The following is a 14,306-nucleotide window of genomic DNA, read 5'->3' on the forward strand; positions in this document are numbered from 1 at the left end:
AAATGTTTCAGACTTATGTTTCATCAAGTAGATATACTCATGTCTGCTCAAATTATCTGTGAAGAACAGAAAATAATGATACCTGTCGCGAGCCTCAATATTCATCGGACCACATACATCAGTATGTATGATTTCCAACAAATCTGTTGCTCGCTCCATTGTTCCGAAGAACGGAGTCTTAGTCATCTTGCCCATGAGGCATGGTTCGCAAGCATCAACTGATTCATAATCAAGTGATTCCAAAAGCCCATCGGCATGGAGTTTCTTCATGCGCTTTACACCAATATGACCTAAACGGCAGTGCCACAAATAAGTTGCACTATCATTATTAACTTTGCATCTTTTGGTTTCAATATTATGATTATGTGTATCACTACGATCGAGATCCAACGAACTATTTTCATTGGGTGTGTAACCATATAAGGTTTTTTTATGTAAACAGAACAACAATTTATTCTCTTACTTAAATGAATAACCGTATTACAATAAACATGATCAAATCATATTCATGCTCAACGCAAACACCAAATAACACTTATTTAGTTTCAACACTAATCCCGAAATTATAGGGAGTGTGCGATGATGATCATATCAATCTTGGAACCACTTCCAACACACATCGTCACTTCACCCTTAACTAGTCTCTGTTTATTCTGCAACTCTTGTTTCGAGTTACTAATCTTAGCAACTGAACTAGTATCAAATACTGAGGGGTTGCTATAAACACTAGTAAAGTACACATCAATAAGATGTATATCAAATATACTTATTTTCACTTTGCCATCCTTCTTATCCGCCAATCACTTGGGGTAGTTCCGCTTCTAGTGACCAGTCCCTTTGCAGTAGAAGCACTTAGTCTCAGGCTTAGGACCAGACTTGGGCTTCTTCACTTGAGCAGCAACTTGCTTGCCTGTTCTTCTTGAAGTTCCCCTTCTTCCCTTTGCCCTTTTCTTGAAACTAGTGGTCTTGTTAACCATCAACACTTGATGTTTTTCTTGATTTCTACCTTCGTCGATTTCAGCATCACGAAGAGCTTGGGAATTGTTTCCGTTATCCCTTGCATATTATAGTTCATCACGAAGTTCTACTAACTTGGTGATGGTGACTAGAGAATTCTGTCAATCACTATCTTATCTGGAAGATTAACTTCCACTTGATTCAAGCGATCATAGTACCCAGACAATCTGAGCACATGCTCACTAGTTGAGCGATTCTCCTCCATCTTTTAGCTATAGAACTTGTTGGAGACTTCATATCTCTCAACTCGGGTATTTGCTTGAAATATTAACTTCAACTCCTGGAACATCTCATATGGTCCATGACGTTCAAAACATCTTTGAAGTCCCGATTCTAAGCCGTTAAGCATGGTGCACTAAACTATCAAGTAGTCATCATATTGAGCTAGCCAAACGTTCATAACGTTTGCATCTGCTCCTGCAATAGGTCTATCACCTAGCGGTGCATCAAGGACATAATTCTTCTGTGCAGCAATGAGGATAAACCTCAGATCACGGATCCAATCCGCATCATTGCTACTAACATCTTTCGACACAATTTTCTCTAGGAACATATCAAAATAAACATATGAAAGCAACAACGCGAGCTATTGATCTACAACATAGATATGCTAATACTACCAGGACTAAGTTCATGATAAATTAAAGTTCAATTAATCATATTACTTAAGAACTCCCACTTAGATAGACATCCCTCTAATCCTCTAAGTGATCACGTGATCCAAATCAACTAAACCATAACCGATCATCATGTGAGATGGAGTAGTCACTAGTAGAAAAAGGGTCAAACGTGAAGCACATTAGTGCCGGTTTGAATTAGAGCCGGCACTAATGTGTACATTAGTGCCGGTTCGTGGCGGCGATCAATAGTACCGGTTTGTGGCGAACCTTTAGTACCGGTTCATGCCACGAACCGGTACTAAAGAGGCTGTGTCAGCCTGCGGTCAGGCTATGGCCCCACCATCACCATTTAGTGCCGGTTCGTACCACGAACTGGTACTAATGAGGTTATGGCAAGCTGTTTTTAGTCCCACCTCGCCTAGAGAGAGGCAGTATGAGCGGTTTATAAGCCGTGAGTGCACAGACAATGACGAAGAGTTGCAATGCTCACCTACATGTTGGTTAGCTTCAAGCCTTGCGGAATAGCATAGATTGCACTGAGCTATATATGTGCAGTTTAGTCTACACTATTCCGAATGGCTTGAAGCAAATTAACCAGCATTGCACCTCTTTTTTATTTTTAATAACTTATTTAAACTCCGGACTTCTTTTGTGTTCAGTATGCAGCATTTAAAGCGACGTCATCAATTTCCAACATGTTCTCACATCATTTGTTGTTTTCGGTCATTTACCTAATTGTTTAGAGAGCTAAATGACCGTGAAATTGAAAATCACTACAAAATGAATCCTGAAAATGTTGAAACTTGGCATGGTATCATCATATCACCCGCATAGCATGCGCGAAAGAGTAGAGAGGGTAACGGCAAAAACTGGACGCACTTCGTGTACAAACTGGACAAACTCTTTCCGAGTATCAGGGTTTCGGAGTCCGGAGTGGGTACTAATGTGCATCCCACCAATCAGGAAGAATCACACGGATCGTGTGTTTCTTTCTAGCTCTTGCGAGTCGTTGGATCAAGGGTGTGTTTCTTCCTAGCTCATGTGAGTCGTTGGATCGAAACTACCACAATCACTTTGTGAGCCAGACGACCCTGTATATAGCTAGCCCACCTCTCGCCTTCCCTGCATAAGTCTTTCAGTTCATCGACTACATACATCTACCAGTTCATCGACTGCATACATCTACCAGTTCATCGACTGAATACAAATCATTCGGATTCGCCATCATACGTCCAACCGTGCATTTGATATGCATATATATGCATCACGAGCCACGGTTGGGCTGTATGATGGCGATACCGATTGGTTTGTTCTAGATCCGACATAAAAGGTTTGATACAACTTCTTTTTTGTGACATAAGAGCTATCTCTCCTCCTACCTATTTTAGTTACACAACTACCTATTTGTGCCAAATTTTCACTTTTGCTGTTGCTCTTGCATAATAAGCATCCATGTTAACTGGACTTACAAGTAATGCAATTTAACCAAACTATCTTGTGATCTTCGCCAAGAGAGAGGTAGTATGAGCGGTTTATAAGCCGTGAGTGCACAGACAATGATGAAGAGTTGCAATGCTCACCTACATGTTGATTAGCTTCAAGCCTTGCGGAATAGCATAGATTGCACTGAGCTATGTGCAGTGCAGTCTACACTATTCCGAATGGCTTGAAGCAAATTAACCAGCATTGCACCTCTTTTTTATTTTAATAACTTATTTAAACTCCGGACTTCTTTTGTGTTCAGCATGCAGCATTTAAAGCGGCGTCATCAATTTCCAACAAGTTCTGACATCATTTGTTGTTTTTCGGTCATTTACCTAATTGTTTAGAGAGCTAAATGACCGTGAAATTGAAAATCACTACAAAATGAATCCTGAAAATGTTGAAACTTGGCATGGTATCATCATATCACCCGCATAGCATGCGCGAAAGAGTAGAGAGGGTCACGACAAAAAATGGACGCACTTCGTGTACAAATTGGACAAACTCTTTCCGAGTATCAGGGTTTCGGACTATACAAAAATAAATAATGCAAAAAATAAAAAAACCATACAAAAAAATTACTCAAAAATAAATAGAAGAAAATAAATAATGCAGAAAAAAAAACTATATAAAAACTACTCAAAAATAAATAAAAGAAAATAAGTAATGCAGAAAAGAAAAAAATATATAGCAAATTTGTTGGCACACTGCCCTGTGGGTCTACCAGACCTAGGGTGTGCAAATGCAGGCCCAGGAGGGCCAGCAGACCCACAGGGCAGCGTGCCCTAATTAATTAGGCCCAGAAGCCTGCTATATAGAGGAGATCGAAGAGGTAGCCGCGGTTGGGTTTATAAACCAGTGCGGCTGCCCTTCGCCGGGCGAGGTGGGACTAAACTTTGGGGTGGCAGCGCAAGGCCTTTAGTACCGGTTGGTGGCTCCAACCGGTACTAAAGGCCCCCCCTTTAGTACCGGTTGGTGGGTCCAACCGGTACTAAAAGCCTTCGTTTCCCGCCGCTTGGCCTGGCGAAAATAGGCCTTTATTACCGGTTGGAGCCACCAACCGGTACTAAAGGCCCATCCTATATATATAGCTCTTACGAAAATTTCAGTTTCATCCCCACTTCATCTCCAACCTCCGCCGCGCGCGCCGCTCGATCCCGTCGTCGCCGCCCGTCGTCCGTCGTCATCGTCGTTGTCCCCGCCGCCGCCCGTCGTCGTCGTCTCGCGCTGCCACCCCGAACGCCGCCGCCGTCCGTCGCCATCGCCGCGGCCGTACGTCTCTCTCTCGCTCCCGCACACACATACACACACATACATACACACACATACACACACACACCGGCGCCCCCGCCCCGTACGCCGGCGCCCCCGCTCGTACGTACGGGGCGGCGGCGTACGGGGCCGCACACATATACCACACACACACGAATACACACACACATACACACATACGTACACACATATACGTATATATACACACACACATACACACACACACACATTTTTTTACTTATTTTCTGTTTTTTAGAAAAGTTAATTAGATGATCGAATGTTAGATTAATGTCGAATGTTAGATGAATTAGCTAGATAGAAAAATTGTCGAACTAGAGATTAGAACTAGTTGAATAATTAATATAACTAGTTTATTTTTAGTAAGAAAATTTAGGTATATGAGATTAGAACTAGTGGAATAATTAATATAACTAGTTTATTTTTAGTAAGAAAATTTAGGTATATGAGATTAGAACTAGTTGAATAATTAATATAACTAGTTTATTTTAGTAAGAAAATTTAGGTATATGAGATTTGATGATCTAATTAAAATATTATTTGTTAATGAGTTTTTCTGTTTATTTAATTTTTTTTATATATTTTGAGTTTATATAAATGTTAGATTAATGTTGAATGTTAGATGAATTAGATAGAAAAGTTAAATATATAGTAATGTCAATTGAATATATAGTTAGATATATTAATGTCAAATGTTAGATGAATATATATTTGGCTAGATATAGGTGTTTAATGTTTCACCTATATGAACATAGGAAATGTCATCTGACGATGAAAAAGATTTTATTTTGTGCGAACACTGTGAAGACCAGCGCGGCCTGTGCGACCAAAATTTCCTTGTTGATGGTAGGCGCTTCAGCATCAAGCTGGATGAGACATTCGAAGTTGATACAGTAAGTCACTTTGTCAATTATTATTTGAATGCAAAACTTATACTTCATTTGCTTCAACTTATAATTTTAAATTTTCACTATTCTACTATAGCGCATCCCCTGCCATGCAAGAATTTTTGTCTTGGATAAGATAGGTTTTAGTGCTATAGATGATATGGAGGTAAAGAGAGTTTACTTGAAGACGGAGCATGGGTATACTTTCAACGTCAAATTATATAATGGAGACACATACACCCATTTTGAATGCAAAACTTGGCAAGCACTATGCAAGGCTTATGCATTTGAGCCTGATATGGTTATCACCTTTGATATTCGTCCGGAAGATGATATTGAAGGTAATATAGACATCTGGGTCGATGTGCAAACGCCTCCAGTTCTACCATTTGGTGAGTTTTTCTCAACCATGCATGCATATGTTTATGTCTTTCTTCATACAGTTTATTCAAAAATAGTTGACAACTAATTTGTATTGTCAGCCTATTTCGGTTCAAGCAAACATGTCCGGCGCTTGGTAGACAGGACCTACTACTGCCCCGAGGCTCAACTGAACTGCGAGGAGATAAGTCATTATGTTTCATGGCTTGAGGATCTTAATACTGTCAAGACAAATTTTTTTCCTAAACTTAGAAATGTTAGTACTCAAAACGTGCGACCAATGGTGATCGTATTGAACTACGGTCACATCTATAATCAAAAGATGGTAAGATTTTAAATATTTGTCCTTAATTAGTGCATCTTTTGCATACATTATTTTTGAAACTAAACTTTCATTGCTTAGTATATTAATTACTATACGATGTTGTTCAACAGGGACTTCCGATGACAGTTGTGCCTCAGTGGATCGAGACAAAAGGTCGCATGTCAATGGTTAGCTTACGACCAAGATTTCCTACATTGCACATGAGTGCATTCAGGATTTCTGAAAGCGAAGAATGCTTAATAGTGAAAGATTGGAGCAAAATTGTTAACGATCGCAGAGAAGTACTAGGGGGCAGTAAGGTGAAGCGCAACCCAAGATTAGGAGACAGATTCATCTGCATGCTCCAGTATGATGAATCAGGAGAGCTATACATGTTCTATGCTATTCTACCTGAGAGGGAGCAGCAGGATCAGTAGCTACTAGTTCATGCTCTTAATTAGTACTTGTCTCATGTCCGTGTCCTGAACTTCGATCTTGGTGACGATTATGTTGAACTTGATGATATCTTTGCTTATGTTACAAAGTGAATGTTTCCTCTTTAAGCTAGCCAGCGTTGATGATGATTAGATAGCTAGCGCGGTAATGACTATGATGATTAAATAGTGGTAATTAGACGACTACGATGATTTTTAGCCAGCTAGAGTTTATTTATTTATTAATATGCGATGATGATGATGATGATGATGATGACGACTACAACTCATTATAACGTAAAACAATCCTAAATTAAATTGATAACACAAATTTAATTGAAAAATACAAAATAAAACAAAAACCCACAACCATTTAGTACCGGTTGGTGTTACCAACCGGTACTAAAGGGCTCCCGGCCCCCGGAGCTGGCTCGTGCCACGTGGTTCCCCTTTAGCACCGGTTCGTGCTGAACCGGTACTAAAGGGGGGGGGCCTTTAGTGCCGAAACGTTAGTGCCGGTTCCATAACCGGCACTAAAGGCCCTTACAAACCGGTGCTAATGGCCCGTTTTCTACTACTGAGTTTTTAATGGTGAACATCATTATGTTGATCATATCTACTATATGATTCACGCTCGACCTTTCGGTCTCCGTGTTCCGAGGCCATATCTGCATATTCTAGGCTCGTCAAGTTTAACCTGAGTATTCTGCGTGTGCAAAATTGGCTTGCACCCGTCGTAGATGGACGTAGAGCTTATCACACCCGATCATCACGTGGTGTCTGGGCACGACAAACTTTGGCAACGGTGCATACTTAGGGAGAACACTTCTTGATAATTTAGTGAGAGATCATCTTATAATGCTAGCGTCAACCAAAGCAAGATAAGATGCATAAAAGATAAACATCACATGCAATCAATATAAGTGATATGATATGGCCATCATCATCTTGTGCTTGTGATCTCCATCTCCGGAGCACCGTCATGATTTCTATCGTCACCGGCATGACACCATGATCTCCATCATCTTGATCTATATCAATGTGTCGTCACATGGTCGTCTCGCCAACTATTGCTCTTGCAACTATTGCTATCGCATAGCGATAAAGTAAAGCAATTATTTGGCGCTTGCATCTTATGCAATAAAGAGACGACCATAAGGCGTTTGCCAGTTGCCGATAACTTCCACAAAACATGATCATCTCATACAACAACTTATATCTCATCACGTCTTGACCATATCACATCACAACATGCCCTGCAAAAACAAGTTAGACGTCCTCTACTTTGTTGTTGCAAGTTTTACGTGGCTGCTACGGGCTTAAGCAAGAACTAATCTCACCTACGCATCAAAACCACAACGATAGTTTGTCAATTTGACTCTGTTTTAACCTTCGCAAGGACCAGGCGTAGCCACACTCGATTCAACTAAAGTTGGAGAAACAGTCACCCGCAAGTCACCTATGTGCAAAGCACGTCGGGGAAACCGGTCTCCCGTAAGCGTACGCGTAATGTCGGTCCGGGCCGCTTCATCCAACAATACCGCCGAACCAAAGTATGACATGCTGGTAGGCAGTATGACTTATATCGCCCACAACTCACTTGTGTTCTACTCGTGCATATAACATCAAACCATAAAACCTAGGCTCGGATGCCACTGTTGGGGAACATAGTAATTTCAAAAAAATTCCTACGCACACGCAAGATCATGGTGATGCACAGCAACGAGAGGGGAGAGTGTTGTCTACGTACCCACGCAGACCGACTGCGGAAGCGTTGACACAACGTAGAGGAAGTAGTCGTACGTCTTCCCGATCCGACCGATCCAAGCACCATTACTCCGGCACCTCCGAGTTCTTAGCACACGTACAGGTCGATGACGCTCCCCGGGCTCCGATCCAGCAAAGCTTCGGGGATGAGTTCTGTCAGCACAACGGCGTGGTGACGATGATGATGTTCTACCGACGCAGGGCTTCGCCTAAGCACTACAACGGTATGACCGAGGTGGAATATGGTGGCAGGGGGCACCGCACACGGCTAAGGAACGATCACGTGGATCAACTTGTGTGTCTAGAGGTGCCCCCCTGCCCCCGTATATATAGGAGAGGCGCGCCAGGTGTGGAGTCCTACTAGGACTCCAAGTCCTAGTAGGAGTCCACCAAGATGGGAGGAAGGGAGAAGGAAGTGGAGGAGAAGGAAAGGTGGCCGGCCCCCTTTTCCCTAGTCCAATTCGGACTAGAGGGGAGGGGGGGCGCAGCAGCCCCTTGGCCTTTCTCCTCTTCCCACTAAAGCCCATCAAGGCCCATTGCTTCTCCCGTAACTACCCGGTACTCCGAAAAATACCCGAATCACTCGGAACCTTTCCGATGTCCGAATATAGTCGTCCAATATATCGATCTTTACGTCTCGACCATTTCGAGACTCCTCGTCATGTCCCCGATCTCATCCGGGACTCCGAACTCCTTCGGTACATCAAAAATCATAAACTCATAATATAACTGTCATCGAAACCTTAAGCGTGCGGACCCTACGGGTTCGAGAACAATGTAGACATGACCGAGACACGTCTCTTGTCAATAACCAATAGCGGGACCTGGATGCCCATATTGGCTCCTACATATTCTACGAAGATCTTTATCGGTCAGACCGCATAACAACATACGTTGTTCCCTTTGTCATCGATATGTTACTTGCCCGAGATTCGATCGTCGGTATCCAATACCTAGTTCAATCTCGTTACCGGCAAGTCTCTTTACTCGTTCCGTAATACATCATCCCGCAACTAACTCATTAGTTGCAATGATTGCAAGGCTTATGTGATGTGCATTACCGAGAGGGCCCAGAGATACCTCTCCGACAATCGGAGTGACAAATCCTATTCTCGAAATACGCCAACCCAACATCTAGCATTGGAGACACCTGTAGAGCTTCTTTATAATCACCCATTTACGTTGTGACGTTTGGTAGCACACAAAGTGTTCCTCCGGCAAACGGGAGTTGCATAATCTCATAGTCATAGGAACATGTATAAGTAATGAAGAAAGCAATAGCAACATACTAAACGATCGGGTGCTAAGCTAATAGAATGGGTCATGTCAATCAGATCATTCAACTAATGATGTGACCTCGTTAATCAAATAACAACTCTTTGTTCATGGTTAGGAAACATAACCATCTTTGATTAACGAGCTAGTCAAGTAGAGGCATACTAGTGACACTCTGTTTGTCTATGTATTCACACATGTATTATGTTTCTGGTTAATACAATTCTAGCATGAATAATAAACATTTATCATGATATAAGGAAATAAATAATAACTTTATTATTGCCTCTAGGGCATATTTCCTTCAAACTCCTCCCCGACGCTTTGCTGGATCGGAGCCCGGGGATCGTCATCGAGCTGAACGTGTGCCAAGAACTCGGAGGTGCCGGAGTAACGGTGCTTGGATCGGTCGGATCGAGAAGACGTACGACTACTTCCTCTACGCTGCGTCAACGCTTCCGCTTCGGTCTATGAGGGTACGTAGACAACACTCTCCCCTCTTGTTGCTATGCATCACCATGATCTTGCGTGTGCGTAGGAAATTTTTGAAATTACTACGTTCCCCAACAGTGGTATCAGAGCCTAGGTTTTATGTGTTGATGTTATATGCACAAGTAGAACACAAGTGAGTTGTGGGCAATATAAGTCATACTGCTTACCAGCATGTCATACTTTGGTTCGGCGGTATTGTTGGATGAAGCGGCCCGGACCGACATTACGCGTACGCTTACGCGAGACTGGTTCTACCGACGTGCTTTGCACATAGGTGGCTGGCGGGTATCAGTTTCTCCAACTTTAGTTGAACCGAGTGTGGCTACGCCCGGTCCTTGCGAAGGTTAAAACAGAGTTAAATTGACAAACTATCGTTGTGGTTTTGATGCGTAGGTGAGATTAGTTCTTGCTTAAGCCCGTAGCAGCCACGTAAAACTTGCAACAACAAAGTAGAGGACGTCTAACTTGTTTTTGCAGGGCATGTTGTGATGTGATATGGTCAAGACATGATGAGATATAAGTTGTTGTATGAGATGATCATGTTTTGTGGAAGTTATCGGCAACTGGCAAACGCCTTATGGTCGTCTCTTTATTGCATAAGATGCAAGCGCCAAATAATTGCTTTACTTTATCGCTATGCGATAGCAATAGTTGCAAGAGCAATAGTTGGCGAGACGACCATATGACGACACATTGATATAGATCAAGATGATGGAGATCATGGTGTCATGCCGGTGACGATGGAAATCATGACAGTACTTTGAAGATGGAGATCAAAAGCACAAGATGATGATGGCCATATCATGTCACATATTTTGATTGCATGTGATGTTTATCTTTTATGCATCTTATCTTGCTTTGTTTGACGGTAGCATTATAAGATGATCTCTCACTAAATTTCAAGGTATAAGTGTTCTCCCTGAGTATGCACCGTTGCCAAAGTTCGTCGTGCCCAGACACCACGTGATGATCGGGTGTGATAAGCTCTACGTCCATCTACAACGGGTGCAAGCCAGTTTTGCACACGCGGAATACTCGGGTTAAACTTGACGAGCCTAGCATATGCAGATATGGCCTCGGAACACTGAGACCGAAAGGTCGAGCGTGAATCATATAGTAGATATGATCAACATAGTGATGTACACCATTGAAAGCTACTCCATTTCACGTGATGATCGGTTATGGTTTAGTTGATTTGGATCACGTGATCACTTAGAGGATTTGAGGGATGTCTATCTAAGTGGGAGTTCTTAAGTAATATGATTAATTGAACTTAAATTTATCATGAACTTAGTCCTGGTAGTATTAGCATATCTATGTTGTAGATCAATAGCTCGCGTTGTTGCTTCCCTATGTTATATATATGTTCCTAGAGAAAACTAAGTTGAAAGATGTTAGTAGCAATGATGCGGATTGGATCCGTGATCTGAGGTTTATCCTCATTACTGCACAGAAGAATTATGTCCTTGATGCACCGCTAGGTGACTGACCTATTGCAGGAGCAGATGCAGACGTTATGAACGTTTGGCTAGCTCAATATGATGACTACTTGATAGTTTAAGTGCACCATGCTTAACGGCTTAGAATTGGGACTTCAAAGACGTTTTAAACGTCATGGACCATATGAGATGTTCCAAGAGTTGAAGTTAATATTTCAAGCAAATACCCGAGTTGAGAGATATGAAGTCTCCAACAAGTTCTATAGCTACAAGATGGAGGAGAATCGCTCAAGCAGTGAGCATGTGCTCAGATTGTCTGGGTACTACAATCACTTGAATCAAGTGGGAGTTAATCTTCCAGATAAGATAGTGATTGATAGAATTCTCTAGTCACCATCACCAAGTTAGTAGAACTTCGTGATGAACTATAGTATGCAAGGGATAACGGAAACGATTCCCAAGCTCTTCGTGATGCTGAAATCGACGAAGGTAGAAATCAAGAAAAACATCAAGTGTTGATGGTTGACAAGATCACTAGTTTCAAGAAAAGGTCAAAGGGAAGAAGGGGAACTTCAAGAAGAACGGCAATCAAGTTGCTGCCCAAGTGAAGAAGCCCAAGTCTGGTCCTAAGCCTGAGACTAAGTGCTTCTACTGCAAAGGGACTGGTCACTGGAAGCGGAACTACCCCAAGTGATTGGTGGATAAGAAGGATGGCAAAGTGAACATAAGTATATTTGATATACATGTTATTGATGTGTACTTTACTAGTGTTTATAGCAACCCCTCAGTATTTGATACTAGTTCAGTTGCTAAGATTAGTAACTCGAAACGGGAATTGCAGAATAAACAGAGACTAGTTAAGGGTGAAGTGACGATGTGTGTTGGAAGTGGTTCCAAGATTGATATGATCATCATCGCACACTCCCTATATTTTCGGGATTAGTGTTGAACCTAAATAAGTGTTATTTGGTGTTTGCGTTGAGCATAAATATGATTTGATCATGTTTATTGCAATACGGTTATTCATTTAAGTAAGAGAATAAATTGTTGTTCTGTTTACATGAATAAAACCTTATATGGTTACACACCCAATGAAAATGGTTCGTTGGATCTCGATCGTAGTGATACACATATTCATAATATTGAAACCAAAAGATGCAAAGTTAATAATGATAGTGCAACTTATTTGTGGCACTGCCATTTAGGTCATATTGGTGTAAAGCGCATGAAGAAACTCCATGTTGATGGGTTTTTGGAATCACTTGATGCTTGCGAACCATATGGGCAAGATGACTAAAACGCCGTTCTCCGGAACAATGGAGCGAGCAACTGACTTATTGGAAATAATACATACTGATGTATGCGATCCGATGAGGGTTAAGGCTCGCGGCGGGTATCATTATTTTCTGAACTTCACAGATGATTTAAGCAGATATGGGTATATCTACTTGATGAAACACAAGTCTGAAACATTTGAAAAATGTTCAAAGGTTTTCAGAGTGAAGTGGAGAATCATCGTAACAAGAAAATAAAAGTTTCTACGATATGATCGTGGAGGAGAATATTTGAGTTACGAGTTTGGTCTTCAATTAAAACAATGTGGAATAGTTTCACAAACTCATGCCACCTGGAACACCACAGCATAATGGTGTGTCCGAACATCATAACCGTACTTTATTGAATATAGTACAATCTATGATGTTTCTTACCGATTTACCAATATCGTTTTGGGATCATGCATTAGAGACAGCTGCATTCACGTTAAAAAAGGGGCACCATCTAAGTTCATTGAGATGACACGATATGAACTATGGTTTGGCAAAAAACCAAAGTTGTCGTTTCTTAAAGTTTGGGATTGTGATGCTTATATGAAAAAGTTTCATCCTGATAAGCTCAAACCCAAATCGGAGAAATATGTCTTCATAGGATACCCAAAGGAGACTGTTGGGTACACCTTCTATCACAGATCCGAAGGCAAGACATTCGTTGCTAAGAATGGATCCTTTCTAGAGAAGGAGTTTCTCTCGAAAGAAGTGAGTTGGAGGAAATTAGAACTTCATAAGGTAATTGTACCTTCTCCCTTATTGGAAAGTAGTTCATCACAGAAATTTGTTCCTGTGACTACTACACCAATTAGTGAGGAAGCTAATGATGATGATCATGTAACTTCAGATCAAGTTACTACCAAACCTCGTAGGTAAACCAGAGTGAGATCCGCACCAGAGTGGTACGGTAATCCTGTTCTGGAGGTCATGTTACTTGACCATGACGAACCTACGAACTATGAGGAAGCGATGATGAGCCCAGATTCCGCGAAATGGCTTGAGGCCATGAAATCTGAGATGAGATCCATGTATGAGAACAAAGTATAGACTTTGATTGACTTGCCCGATGATCGGCAAGCCATTGAGATTAAATGGATCTTCAAGAGGAAGACGGACGCTGATAGTAGTGTTACTATCTACAAAGCTAGACTTGTCGAAAAAGGTTTTTGACAAAGTTCAAGGTGTTGACTACGATGAGATTTTCTCACTCGTATCGATGCTTAAAATCTGTCCGAATCATGTTAGCAATTGCCGCATTTTATGAAATCTGGCAAATGGATAAGAAAACTGCAATCCTTAATGGATTTCTTAAAGAAGAGTTGTATATGATGCAACCAGAAGGTTTTGTCAATCCTAAAGGTGCTAACAAAATATGTAAGCTCCAGCGATCCATATATGGATTGGTGCAAGCATCTCGGAGTTGGAATACACGCTTTGATAAGTTGATCAAAGCATATAGTTTTATACAGACTTGCGGTGAAGCCTGTATTTACAAGAAAGTGAGTGGGAGCACTACAGCATTTCTGATAAGTATATGTGAATGACATATTGTTGATCGAAAATAATGTAGAATTTTCTGGAAAGCCTAAAGGA

This window comes from Triticum urartu, chromosome 3A (assembly GCF_056163025.1).
Source record: "Triticum urartu cultivar PI428250 chromosome 3A, HENAU_Tu73, whole genome shotgun sequence".
NCBI classification, from domain to species: Eukaryota; Viridiplantae; Streptophyta; class Magnoliopsida; order Poales; family Poaceae; genus Triticum; species Triticum urartu.